Here is a 14504-nt window from a genome sequence, read left to right as displayed (position 1 = left end):
ATTTTGTTGAGGATTTTTGTATCTGTGTTCATGAGAAATATTGGTCTGTATTTTTCTTTTCCTGTAATGACCTGATCTGATATTGGTATTAAGGTGAGGCAGACCTCACAGAATGTCAGGAAGTATTTCCTGTGCTTCTATCTTCTGTAAGAAATTTTACAGGGTTGGTATAATTTCTTCTTTAAATGTTTGGTAGAATTCCCCATTGATCTCATCTGGGCTTGATGTTTTCAGTTTTGGAAAGTGATTAATTATTTGTTAAGTTTTTTGAATAGATATAGCCTTATTCATACCATCTATTTCTCCTTGTATGGGTTTTGGCAGACTGTGTCTTTCCAAAAATTGGTCCATTTTATTTAGAAATTCAAATTTGTTGGCATAGAATTTTTCCTAGTGTTTATTATCCTTTTAATGCTTATGTGATCTGTGGTTATGTTCTTTCATTTCTGATATTAGTAATTTGTGCCTTCTTTTTTCTTGGTTAGCCTGGTTACAGTCTCATAGATTTTATTGATCTTTTTTAAGGAACCAGCTTTTGGTTTTGTTGATTTTTTCTGCTGACTTCTTATTTTCAATTACATTAATTTTTGTACAAATTTTAAAATTTCTTTCTCCTGATTATTTTGGGATTTTTATTTTTTCTGGTTTCCTTAGAGGCTTAATTATTGAGTTTAGATCTTTCTTCTTTTCTAAAATATGCATTCAATGCTATAAATTCTGCTCCAAATTCTGCTTTCCTTATATTTCATAAATTTTGATAAGTTGTGTTTTCATTTTCATTTAGTTCAAAATATTTTAAAATTTCTCTTGAGACTCTCCCTTGACCAATAAATTATTTAAAACTCTTTGGTTTAGTCTCCAAGTATTTTGGAATTTCGCAGCACTATTTTTATTATTAATTTCTAGTTTAATTTCACTGTTGTCTGAGAGCAGACATTATATGGTTTCTACTCTTTTAAATGTGTTAAGGCAGGGGTCCCCAATCCCTGGGCCACAGACCGGTACTGGTCCATGGCCTGTTAGGAACCGAGCTGGACATCAGACGGTGAGGGGCGGGTGAGAGAGCAAAGCTTCATCTGTATTTACAGCCGCTCCCCATTGCTCACATTACACCTGAGCTCCGCCTCCTGTCAAATCAGCGGTGGCATTACATTCTCAAAGGAGTGCGAACCCTACTGTGAACTGTGCATGCGAGGGATCTAGGTTGCACACTCCTTATGAGACTCTAATGCCTGATGATCTGAGGTGGAGCTGAGGCAGTGATGCTAGCACTGGGGAGCAGCTGCAAATACAGATTATCATTAGCAGAGAGGTTTGACTGCACAGAGACCGTAATAAATCAATTGCTTGCAGACTCATATCAAACCCCTATCAGTGAGTGGCAAGTGACAATTAAGGTGCATCTGGTGGCAGGCTTTAGAGTGGCAAGTGAGTTGATGTACTTCAGTTGTAGAGCTGCATCTGGTGGCAGGCTTTAAGTTAGAATCCGACACTTATTTTAGTCTGCGTGTGGCCCACCCACTATTTTATTTACCACTTCTGTCTGTACCTCTTTCCTGCACTGAGCACTTGTCTCAGTCACAGTTTTGGTAAGCCCACAAGCTAACCCTAGCCAAAATGAGTAAAAAACAAACATTGCTGGGGAGCTTCTTTGAAAAGGGGGAAAGACTCAATGATGAGACAGCAGAAGACTCTAAGACTGCCAGCAAAAAGAAAGCTGCATTTAAAAGAAAATAGCAACAGTCCTACCTAAATTATGGGTTCATTGCAACAGGTGACTCACATTCTCCAAGCCAGCTTTGTATAACATGTGGCGACCGGCTATCCAACGAAGCCATGAAACCTTCAAAACTGCTTTGCCGTATGGAGACAAAGCACCCACCCTGCATTAAAGGACAAGCCTTTGGAGTTTTTCTAAAGAAAAAAACGTGAACACGAAGAACAGAAGTGATTATTGAAGGCCACCACTTCATCAACTGTCTCTACACTGAGGGCATCATTCTTAGTGGCTAACCACATTGCTAAAGCTAAGACGCCCTTTACTATTGGTGCAGAGTTGATCCTGCCTGCTGCTAAGGACATTTGTCATGAACTTTTAGGAGAGAATGCGGTTCAAAAGGTGGCACATGTTCCTCTTTCAGCTAGCACCATAACTAGACGAATTGATGAAACAGCAGAGGATACTGAGGCACAATTGTTAGAGAGGATTAATGAGTCACTGTAGTATGCAGTCCAGGTTGACGAGTCTACCGATGTTGACAAGGCAACAATGCTTGCTTTTATGCGATATAGTTTTCAGGAGGATGTGCATGAGGATATGTTATGTGCACTTATGTTGCCAACCAACACCACAGCTGCAGAACTATTTAAGTCTTTGAATGATTACATATCAGGAAAACTGAATTGGTCATTTTGTGTTGGTATATGTACAGATGGAGCGGCTGCCATACTGGACGGCTTTCTGGTTTCACTACTCGGGTCAAAGAGGTCACTTCTGAATGTGAGTCTACACACTATGTCATCCATAGAGAAATGCTGGCTAGCTGAAAAATGTCACCTGAACTTAACAACGTTTTGCAGGATGTGATTAAAATTATCAACCACATTAAAGTACATGCCCTTAACTCACGTCTGTTCATGCAGCTCTGGGAGGAGATGGACGCAGAGCACACACGTCTTCTCTTATACATAGAAGTGAGAAGGCTTTCTAAAGGTAGATCACTGGCCAGAGTTTTTGAGTTATGAGAGCCGCTCCAGAGATTTCTTTTAGAAAAACAGTCAACACTGGCAGCACATTTCAGTGACACAGAATGCGTCGCAAAACTTCCTTACTTGTGTGACATATTCAACCTGCTCAACAAATTCAATCTGTCACTTCAGGGGAGAACGACAACTGTGTTCAAGTCAGCAGATAAAGTGGCTGCATTCAAAACCAAACTGGAAACTGGAATTATGGGGGCGACAATGAACACTGGGATTTTTGACATGTTTCAAACATTAGCAGAGATTTTGAAAGAGACTGAGCCAGGGCCTTCTTTCTCCCAGCTGGTGCATGATCACCTATCTCAGCTTTCAAAAGAGTTTGAGCATTACTTCCCAACCACAAAAGACCCCCGAACTGGGCAGGAATGGATCTGTGACCCATTTGTGAATAAGCCAGCTGAATCGACTTTGTCTGTGCTAGCAGAGGATCAACTGCTTGAGATTGCAAATGATGGTGGTCTTAAAAGTATGTTTCAGACACCTTCAAATCTCCATATATTCTGGATTAAAGTCAAGGCGGAATATCCTGATATTTCCACAGAAGCACTGAAAAACCTGCTTCCATTTCCAACATCTTATCTTTGTGAAGCAGGGTTTTCTGCAGTGACAGCAACCAAAACAAGATTATGGAGTAGACTGGACATACGCAACACACTTCGGGTGTCACTGTCTCCCATCACCCCCAGATGGGACCATCTAGTTGCAGGATAACAAGCTCAGGGCTCCCACTGATTCTGCATTATGGTGAGTTGTATAGTTATTTTTACATATATATAGTTATTTTGTACATACATCCATATGTATTTACATACATATAGTTATTATTACATATTACAATGTAATAATAATAGAAATAAAGTGCACAATAAATGTAATGTGCTTGAATCATCCCGAAACCACCCCCTCCTCAGTCCATGGAAAAATTGCCTCCCACAAAACTGGTCCCTGGTGCCAAATAGGTTGGAGACTGCTGTGTTAAGGTGTGTCTTATGGCCCAGAATATGGTATAGCTTGGTGAATGTTTCACGTGAGCATGAGAAGAATCTGTATTCTGTTGTTGGATGAAGTAATCAACAGATATCAGTTATATCCAGTCAAGTGAGGTGCTGTTGTCTTCAATTATGTCTATATTGATTTTCTCCCTGCTAGATAAGTTTATTTCTGATAGTGGGGTGTTAAGGTCTCTAACAGTGGATTCATCTACTTCTCCTTGTAGTTCTATTAGTTTTTGACTCATGTATTTTGATGTTCTGTTATTAGTCACATATACATTAATGATTATTACGTCTTCTTGGAGAGTTGGCCCCTTTATCATTTTGTAATACCCTCTCTATCCCAGATAAACTTCCTTATTCTGAAGTATGCTCTGTGTGAAATTAATATAGCTACTCCCATTTTCTTTTGATTATTGTTAATATGGTACAACTTTTTCTGTCCATTTACTTTTAACTCTATATGTGTCTTTATATTTAAAGTGGATTTCTTGCAAATAACATATAATTGGGTAATTTTTTTGACCCACTCTTTCTTTTAATTAGTGTATATAGACCATTGACTTTTAAAGTGATTGTTGATATGGTTGGATATGTTACTGTACCAGATTTGTTACTGTTTTCTATTTGTTTCTCTTGTTCTTTCTCTTTATTTTTTGTCAGTTATACCACCATTTTTTCAATTTTTAGTTGCTCAAGATTATGCATTTACAAGTAATCCAAGTTCAATTTCAAATAATACTGTACCACAGGTAGTGAGCAAACTCACAATATAATCTTATACCAATAAACTAATCTTAACTTGTCCTCCCCTTCTTTGTAACATTTATGTAATTCACTTATCTCTCTCTCTCTCTCTCCCTCTCTCTCTCTGTGTGTCTCTCTGTCTCTCTCTCTATCTATATATATATATACATATGGTAGTAGTTGTCCCTGTGACATCATTTCCCTAACATATTTATGAAGAGTTGATTCTTCAGTTTCTCAGTTTTTTTCTTGTCTTGTTTTCAGGACAGAGTGATAACTTCCAAGTTCCTTACATGCTCGACCAGAATCAAGAAGTCCAAGACATATCTAAATCATGAAAAGTATGATGAACTATGCCTCCCCCTGTCACTGTACCTAATTCAATATTAGGGATTTAGCAAGTATCTTCCTGTCAAATGAATTGATCATCCAACTGTGTACAAACTTTTCTTTTCGTGTTTCTTTGTGATTAGATCAGTATCTCAAAAATATGTTATCCATGCGCTCCCATTAGTAAAATAAAAATTGGAACATTGACTCTCAATATGTCTATATTTATTTATGCTTTGAAAAAACCGTATGTATAATACCTTACCAATATTTATTTTAGCATTATAATGAATAGATAGACAGGAAAATTATGATATTAATATGTATGTATATATATATGTAAATATATATATATTTCTAATGTATGATTCCTGCAACATAATTACAGTGAATTACTATATTTTGAAAACTCCCTGGGTTTAATTCCTCAGATTCTGAGATCATGCTCTAGGTAATTATTTTAAGAGTTTCAAGATAATCTCTCATAATATTCTTGCATATAGCCTCTTGTGTATCTCATTTAAAAAAATGAATTTCATGGTATATAAATGTTAGATTAATTTTGATCTAACAAATACATTCTAATTGTTATGGACATGATACAGACTATTATAATCCAAAAAGACATGAATATTAAAAGAATTCCTAACAGGGTTCCTTAGGAAGAACTGTTTTATGTGATTTGTACTCAACTGGGAAAAGCTTGAGAAATCAAGTTGCTCTCTCCAGAGAGTTTTTTTCTCTTCAACAGATAATAAATTCCACAAGTTTTTACAAATTCCCTTTGTCATTACTTTCTTTTTTCTCTTATGCTGGTGCCTCAGGAGTCTAGAATTGCTAGGGGGAACATTTCAAGTTCTAAAACACATTTTATATCACACCACAAAAATTATCTTATAGAAAACACTATATATGTATGTTGTGTATGTGTGACATACACACATATTTATATATAATCAAAGTAAAAATAGTGGTTATCCTTATATGTTTATATTACACATATTAAAGAACTAGTAGATTTTTAAAGCAGATAACAAGCTATATAATAAAGAAACCAATAAAATCAGCACATTTTTTTTCTTATGTGAAAGTACTTATTGCTTATATTTCTAACACTATCTCAATTAACATATGAATCTATAAAACTTATTCTTTGTATATGACAATGTAGGATTTTCTTTACAAAATGCCATTTAATAGTAGGAATTATTCTTGGGATGTGCACTCACTTTGTATACATATGTATTTCTTTAAAATATCACTAGTATGACAATTTGACATACTTCCAGCTGAAAACAATAGTTCAAATGAAAATGATTTACCTTTAAGGACACAGACTGAGTATATTTGAAATAGTAGAAAGAAGCAGAATGATCATCGATAATAATGTGAGAAAACATCTAGCAAAATTATTCCTGTCATTGCTGAAACATGGGCTGCCATGGTTGCAGATATATGGTTAGAAATGAGTCAAAACTAGTTTTGTTTTCTTTTATTTTGTTTTGGTGGGGGGAACCTTGAATAACAGATAATATATGTCAGCAAATGCAAATACTCTGCCCTGAGAGTCAAGTATTTCAAGGAATAGGGATCATCAGAAAAGTCAAGAAGTTCTCTTTCAAGAGAATAGTCTTACATACTTTTTCAAAACAGACATACAAATACAGTGATTTAACTAATCAAAGTTTGCTTGTATTTAAGCATTAGCTAAATTTAAAACTTTGGGCAAAGTTACTTCTTATTTTAAATAGATACTTACAGAATCATTTTAATGTTTTATCACCCCTTTTCTTCTTGATCTCATAGTGTCCTGTACCTTAATCCATCATAACTTCCATGATGACATATAGTTATTTCATTACCATTGTTTTCCCAGAACAAACTGTAATCTCTTTGAGGGCTAAGGTCATGTTTTACATGATAATTGCTATTTTAGGGGGTTAACATGGTGGTCTATAATAAATAGTTTCATATAAGTGACTAAATGGAGGAATGACTGACTGAATGAATGAACAAATATTTTAGACTACTCTCAAATTTGAATATTTTTTATTTAAAGTATTTTGCCAAACACAGATCTCTAAAGTAACAGCCAGGTAAGTGATCAGGGATATTACCAATACAACTTGCAGGAAACACAGTTAAAACACAAAGCTGTATCTGAGGGTCAATACTGAATAAATACAGAAGAAGGATAAATATATGCCATCTAACTGTACATTCCTATAAAGCAGAAATATTTTTTTAAATGACAAATACTGGCTGAAGCATCAGTATGCTTAGGGTGAAGGAAGGATAAATTTGGTAGTGGATAGGGCAATTGCGCCATCATTAAAACAGAAATATCATATTGCCCTTTCTCAAAACTAGGATGATTCAGTTTTCTCCATTTGAAAAAGCAACTGTGTTTTAAAAATAGATATTCTATATGAGATAGATAAAAGAGTTTCTTACAATAGTTTTATATAAATTTTTTTTTTAAAGTATATATCATCTAGGTAGTTGGCCCAGTGAAGCTTTCACTAATAAGAAACGTCCAGAGGCATAGCTGGCAGCACAATTCCCTGAAAGTTTCTTTCTGGGATGAACTTGCCTCAGGAGTTTGATACCTTACTTCTCTGGTTGCCAAGTGAAAAAGAGATGCTAAACACCTGATCCAAGTTATACCGATGCCTGTGTTTGTAGGGCATGCTTGGGTTTGGGGGTTTAGGGGTTTAGGATGCTTGCATACCCAGTTTTGTATGTGTAATATTATTTCATTACACAAATTATTACCAATACAAATTTTCAAACATTATGAAAGGCATTGGTTTAGGTTTTTTGTTTGTTTTTTTTTCTTCATTGGGTCTTTGTTGCCGTGTGGGCTTTCTCTAGTTGCGGTGAGTGGGGGCTACTCTTTCGTTGCAGTGCGCGGGCTTTTCACTTGCGGTGGGGTGGCTTCTCTTGTGGCCGAGCACAGGCTCTAGGTGCGCAGGCTTCAGTAGTTACAGCACACGGGCTAAGTAGTTGCTGTGCATGGGTTTAACTGTAACTAAAATCTAAACATTCTATAGAGACTAAAACCTATCCTCAAAATCATAGCATAGAAAAAAAAATTTTTTAAATCTCTGTTTCATTGATGTGAATAGTAAACCTGGTGCTTAGAATACAGCCTTTGAGCTATCACTATTGTAAGTAGTGCGTAGAAGTCGTAGTCACAGTAGTCGTAGGAATACTATTAAAAGTGTTGTCTCAGTGTTGTGATAAGTACCTATGAAATGTTTGAGACAGTTCCAAGGCACTTAAAATTTATACACAAAATATACAGCATAAATTTGTACAGTGATAAATGTGTACTGGATAATTCAGATTGAAAATGATTTCCACATTAAGGAGCTACTTAGAAAATACATTGGATTTTATTCAGGGGGGAATCAGACCAAAATATCAATATAAAGACACATTTTAATATTTCTGTAAGTTTCCATCTTACTTAAAATACCTAGAAATTGACAGAGTACTACTGGGAGTGGGAGGTTGAGAATTAAATATGTACAGTAGTAAAGCTATATTTATAATGTTAAATGCCATATTTTAATTGAAAAGTAATTCTGCCTGAATATTTTGAAATTCCAAATTGTTAACCTGGAATGATATGTCAAACATTCTTGCAGATAATGGTTTAACATATTTCATACAAATCAAAATATAAGATATGTATTAAACATTTAATGGGTAAAGGAGGATATGAAATCCAATAGTGATCCTACAGCGGTAGGATCAACCACAACAATAACAAACACAAAACACAGATAAAGAACAAAAGCTGCATAATTTAATGCAATTCAAAATTATTAACCAACTTCCTGAATAAAGAAAAGCCTAATTGTATATATAGTATGATATATGTGTACACACACACACACACACACAAACGTATTTAGAAAGTTTTAATGATGAGAAAATACATCAAATAAAATTAAATAGAAAATTCATCATAGACTAAAATCTTTCATACTAAAAAAAAGTCTATTGCATTTACATACCCCAAAATGTGTTCTGATGAAGTAACATGATTATTTGGGGTGGCAGATGATTTTTTCTTTATAATTTTCTAAATTAATTATACTTTTATAATAATAATAAATTATTTCTAACATAAAAATTCAGTATTTACCAAAAATCAAATCCTGAGATTTAAGTCATTAAGCACTAATCTAATTCAACCTCAAAATTATATATACTATTTATAATCTAGTATTATTTTAATTGTTAAATATGTTGATGAATACAATGTTTAGAAAAATTTATGTATTTTAAAAAAGCATATAAATTATTTTTTGACCATAAAGTAAATCTAAATTTATAATAATTAGGATTAAAGATTTGTAAGAAAAAAATTTTTTTTCTTCTCAGACATTAACTTTTCTGATTTCTATATCAAGAGTGAAACAAATGACTTAATATACTGTCATAGCTAAATTTACTTTCAGGTATAAAGTGAGAAAGAAAGAAAATTTAATACAAGAGAAGTTGATTTGTACAAACCAGCCATCATATTGTCACACTGTAGGCAAATATTTTATGATAATCTAATCATTTAAAAAATCACCTCTCTGTAGAGCATACATACCCTAACACATGTATGTACATTTACTAGCACAAAAATATAATATTTAAAATGACCCCCTTTTAAAAACATTTTAGTGGCATGAGTGGCATCCTTCTTCTATGTATTTTTGGAACTGAAAATCTTTACCTATGGGCTACTTGGTTGTAGTAATACGAGAAACAATCTCAATGAGAACTGAAACCATAGACATTTGTTCAGCTTGCTGCCTATATTAACATGACCTATCTATTTGGCTGTCTTTATCGACTTGGCTTTATTATTCTAGGAAACTTTACATAGAATGATAGATGTAACAATTACCACAAACTTAACTATTCAAATAATACAAATTATAGAACTCAAAATTAAAATAAATTATTGGCTTACTGTCTCACATTCTGTAGGCCACAATTTTTGGCCAGGCTGGCTGTATTGGGTTCCCATTTTAGGGTATCGGAAGGCTGAAATAAAAATCTCCGGTTGAGGCTTTTCTCTAGAAGCTTTGGGGAAGAATCTGCTTCTGAGCTCATTCATGTTGTTAATAGAATTTCTTTTCTTGCAGTTGCAGGATTAAGGTCACCATTTCCTTTCTGGCCGTCAGCTGGGGGCAGCTTTCAGCTTCTAGGCCACTGTATTCTCTGTTATGGGCCCCCCTCCATCTCAAGCCAGAGTAGTACTGTGAATCCTTTGAATGCTTCAAATCTCTCTTACTTCCCTTTCTACCAAAAATTAAAGAAACTTTGCTTTTATATGGCTCATATGACTATATTAGCCTACCTAGACAATCTCTCCTTTGATTAACTCAAAATTAACTGATCAGTAAACTTAATTATATGTGCCAAATCCCATTGCCATGTAATATAAGATAATCATGGGGGTCATATCTCATCATATTCACAATTACAGGGATTCTGGTGGGAAACTTTAAGGTGGCATTTTGGAATTCTGCTTGTCATAAACAAAGTTGTAAATAATTTTATTGTTCACTTTAGAAACTTCCAGAAAACCTAACATCCAACATGGCTCAAGGACGATAGCAAAGAAATGGAACCTGTGGGATTATCCTGAGAGCATCTTCATGGACGCTACTTGCTCCAATATGGTGGAGAGAAATGCCTAGAAAGCCATTGCCCTTTTAGGAGAACACAGAATGAGACTTAATGAGCCAATATTTGCATCAGGGAAAGGAAAAAAGCTTTCTTTCCAGGGTATGTAGAATTCTGCTGCTCCATAATTGGTACCAGCAATAGCCAACATCACACCCAGTAGAGGAGCAAGGTAGGCAGCACCAGCAGCAGGCAGGAAAGCAGAAATCTGCCGGCCAGATAGGTCAAAGTGAATTAAACTAATCAAGGGATGACTAAACATTGGAGTCTTCTGAGGACACTTTATTTCACCAATGCTGAGGTGATCAGTAAGAGCCCTAAAGTGACTAAGATGGACAAGTGAAGTGAGAAGAAACACAGACGTTCTGTTTACATCTCCCAAAGTGACTAGACTATGAATTGAACAATGAGTAGGATATTAATCAAATCACTGGATTTAACTAAGCATACCAAACTGGATTTTGGTTTTTTTCCTTAGCCAAATTGGTGAAGTAAAAGCACATGTGAGGGACTTCCCTGATGGTCCAGTGATAAAGAACCCGCCTTCCAATGCAGGGGACACGAGTTCGATCCCTGGTCAGGGAACTAAGATCCCACTGCCACGGGGCAACTAAGCCCGCGCACCACAACCACTGAGCTCATGCTCCTCAACTAGAGAGCCTGTGTGCCACAAACTACAGAGCCTACGCGCTCTGGAACCCGCTCGCCACAACTACAGAGCCCACATGCCCTGGAGCCTGCGCGTCACAACTAGAGAAGAGAAAACCCGCACACCACAACTAGAGAGAAGCCTGCTTGCTGCAACGAAAGATCCTGCATGCCTCAACGAAGATCCTGTGTGCCTCAACTAAGACCCGACACAGCCAAAAATAAATAAATAACAAATCTTAAAAAAAAAAAGCACATGTGAGTTTACTTACAGAAACTACCTCCCAAAAATCCTCTTTTCCCATATATGAATTTTAGAGTATAAATTAGATTCTATTTCAGTTTCAAAAGATATGGTAAACACATGAAAGGAAGAATATATCTTGTCAGTCTGTAGGTTTGGCCGACTCTAAGCGTCTTCTATCACCCTTCTTGATATCCACTACATAATTGTGATGTGCACAACATCTGTCCTCTGAAATTTAGAGAGTAAAGGAAAATCCCAGACAAGTGTTCCTTGATGAGCAAATACAGAGCTATATCATCCTTGATATCAGCAACTCCCACACATTCCGTGTGTGTGTGTGTGTGTGTGTGTGTGTGTGTGTGTGTGAGAGAGAGAGAGAGAGAGATTTACAATTTCTGAAGAACTGGGGGATAGAAGTCAAAATAGCCCCTGGTCATTTAACTGGTCAGTTTAAAATGTCATGAAATTGTCATCCTAATCACTTGAGAGGAATGGAAAGGGTGGTGAGGTCAGTTACTGACTTGGCTTTAAAGGGAAGAAATGTTCAGTGAGAAAAAGCTGCTCTTACAATCTTGGTCAATGCAGAAATGCAAGCAAATAGAGGTATTATAGTTAATTTATCTTCCCTTCAAAGGAGAGAGGAATCTGCCAGAAAACTATACCTCAGTTATTTATCTCTTGCTCAGACATATCCTCAAAATCTCTTTGAAAGAGTTTATAAAATGAATTCATATTGTGACAGGCTTTTCAAAAGCCCTGCATTACATAAAGACCAAAGGGGGTGGGGACTTTATCTTAATGTACCACTATGTACCACCCTATTTTTGAATCCTTTTTATTCTGCCCCTCTCTTCTCTTTAAAAATAATACTTTACTTTTCATTTTCCATTGGCTTTATTATATTATTCTAACCAAAGCACCTTTGAGAGTAGGTGAAGCTTTTGTAAAATTGATGGCCTCACCTGTAGCTATACCCCATTCTCCTTTTGACCTCACCACAGCACAAGACACTAAAAGTTCCACTTAGTAAAGCAAAAAAAAAAAAAAAGTTATAGAAAATTAAGATATTTAATCATTATAATAGTTTATGCTTACATAGTATTTCATATTTTTACTGTGTTTATATACTACCACAGTACTATCAAAATTATTTAGCATTTATGTGTCTAAGGGTCTGGGGAAACAAATATGAAGAAGTTAAAATCCCTCACTCAAAACAGCTCAAACCTTAATGTGTAAGAAGTAGGGAAGAGCAAGTATCCACAGGACATCTGTATATCACTTATGGGAGTTTGGAAGAGGGTTTATTATCTCAGTTTGGCTCCCTGATTCAGAATATCTCAGGACTTGATTCAGCTTAGGACTAAATTCTAATGAAAGAGCAGGGACTTTCAAAGTAGAAAAATAGACAAATCTCAGAAAGGAGAGAGAATGGAAGGCCAGCAAAAGCATGGTGTAAGAAGTCTGCTCTTGTTGACTGCCAAGAGGAATGATAGGATGGATGCGAAATGAAGCTGGAGAGAGGAATGGAATAAATCATGGGTTACCTTCTATGTCACATTATAAAGTCCACATTACAATATTATTCAAAGGTGATTAAGAGCTTCACAGAAGATTTTTAAGAAGAGGAGTGATATAACCTATTTACAATTCCTATTTCACAGATATAGAGAAGAATTATAGCATTGACAGTGATTAAATTAACTGGAGGTTTGAAACCAGATTGCTTCTGCTCAAATCCCAGCTCTGTCACATGTTAGTTATGTGTACTTGGGTAACTAAGTTGGCATCTGTGTGCCTCAATTTCATAATCTCTAACATATGATCGTCCTGTGAATTAAAGTGAATTAATATAGAGTATTTAGAGCAATGCTTAACATGTAAGTTCTATAGAGCAGTTAGCTATTTATATACATAATACAAATTGCTATTACTATTATCAGAGTTCTTATTTTTGATTTTGTTAGAGGGTATAATAATACTGCATACAGAAAGGCCATATTTGAAGAATATAGTATTTTAAGAAAGAGAGAATTGAGTCTCTGTTATTAGTCACTTGGGTAGAGGAAAAGATAAATTTAAAAAAATAATAAAGATGGCAAATTAGTATGTGACGTTTATTGAAAGTCATTTGCTTCTTTTATTTTTTATTATTTATTTTTATTAAAGTATAGTTAATTTATAATATTATACTAGTTTCAGGTGTACAACATAGTGATTCCATATTCTTATAGATTATAATCCATTTAAAGTTATTGTAAAATATTGGCTATATTCTCTGTGTGGTACAGTATGCTCTTATTTATTTTATATAGAGCAGTTGGTAGCTCTTAATCCTCCACTCCCATCTTGCCCCTCCCCCATTCCTCTCCCCACTGGTAACCACTAGTTTGTTTTACATATCTGTGAATCTGTTTCTGTTTTGTTACATTCATTCCTTTGTTTTATTTTTAAGTTTCCACATATAAGTGGTAGCATATAGTATTGGTCTTTCCTGTCTGACCTCTTTCACTAAGCATATATATATATATATATATATACACACACACATATACATATATATATGTGTGTGTGTATATATATATATACACACACACACACACATATAAAACATCATCTTCATCCATTCATCTGTTGATGGACATTTAGGTTGCATCCATGTCTTGGCTATTGGAAATAATGCTGCTGTGAACTCTGGGGTGCATGCATCTTTTCCAATTAGTGTTTTCCTTTTCTTTGGATATATATCCAGGAGTGGAATGGTAGTTCTATTTTTAGTTTATTGAGAAACCTCCATACTGTTTTCCATAGTGGCTGCACCAATTTACATTCCCACCAACAGTGCAGGAGGGTTCCCTTTTCTCCACATCCTTGCCAACATGTGTTTGATGATAAGACATTCTGACAGGTGTGAGGTGATAGCTCATTATGATTTTGGTTTATATTTCCTTGATGATTAATGATGCTGCTTCTTTTAAAAGATAAACTGGAGCATATTACAAGTTTTAAGAGCCTATTTGACCAGAAATTGATTAGAATCTGGCAGTGCCAAACCGGAAGTGGTTAGGAGTGCTCCACCG

This window comes from Balaenoptera physalus (assembly GCF_965194825.1).
Source record: "Balaenoptera physalus genome assembly, chromosome: 3".
Lineage (NCBI taxonomy): Eukaryota > Metazoa > Chordata > Mammalia > Artiodactyla > Balaenopteridae > Balaenoptera > Balaenoptera physalus.
The sequence above is the reverse complement of the archived record's forward strand: the minus strand, read 5'-3'. Positions refer to the sequence as shown.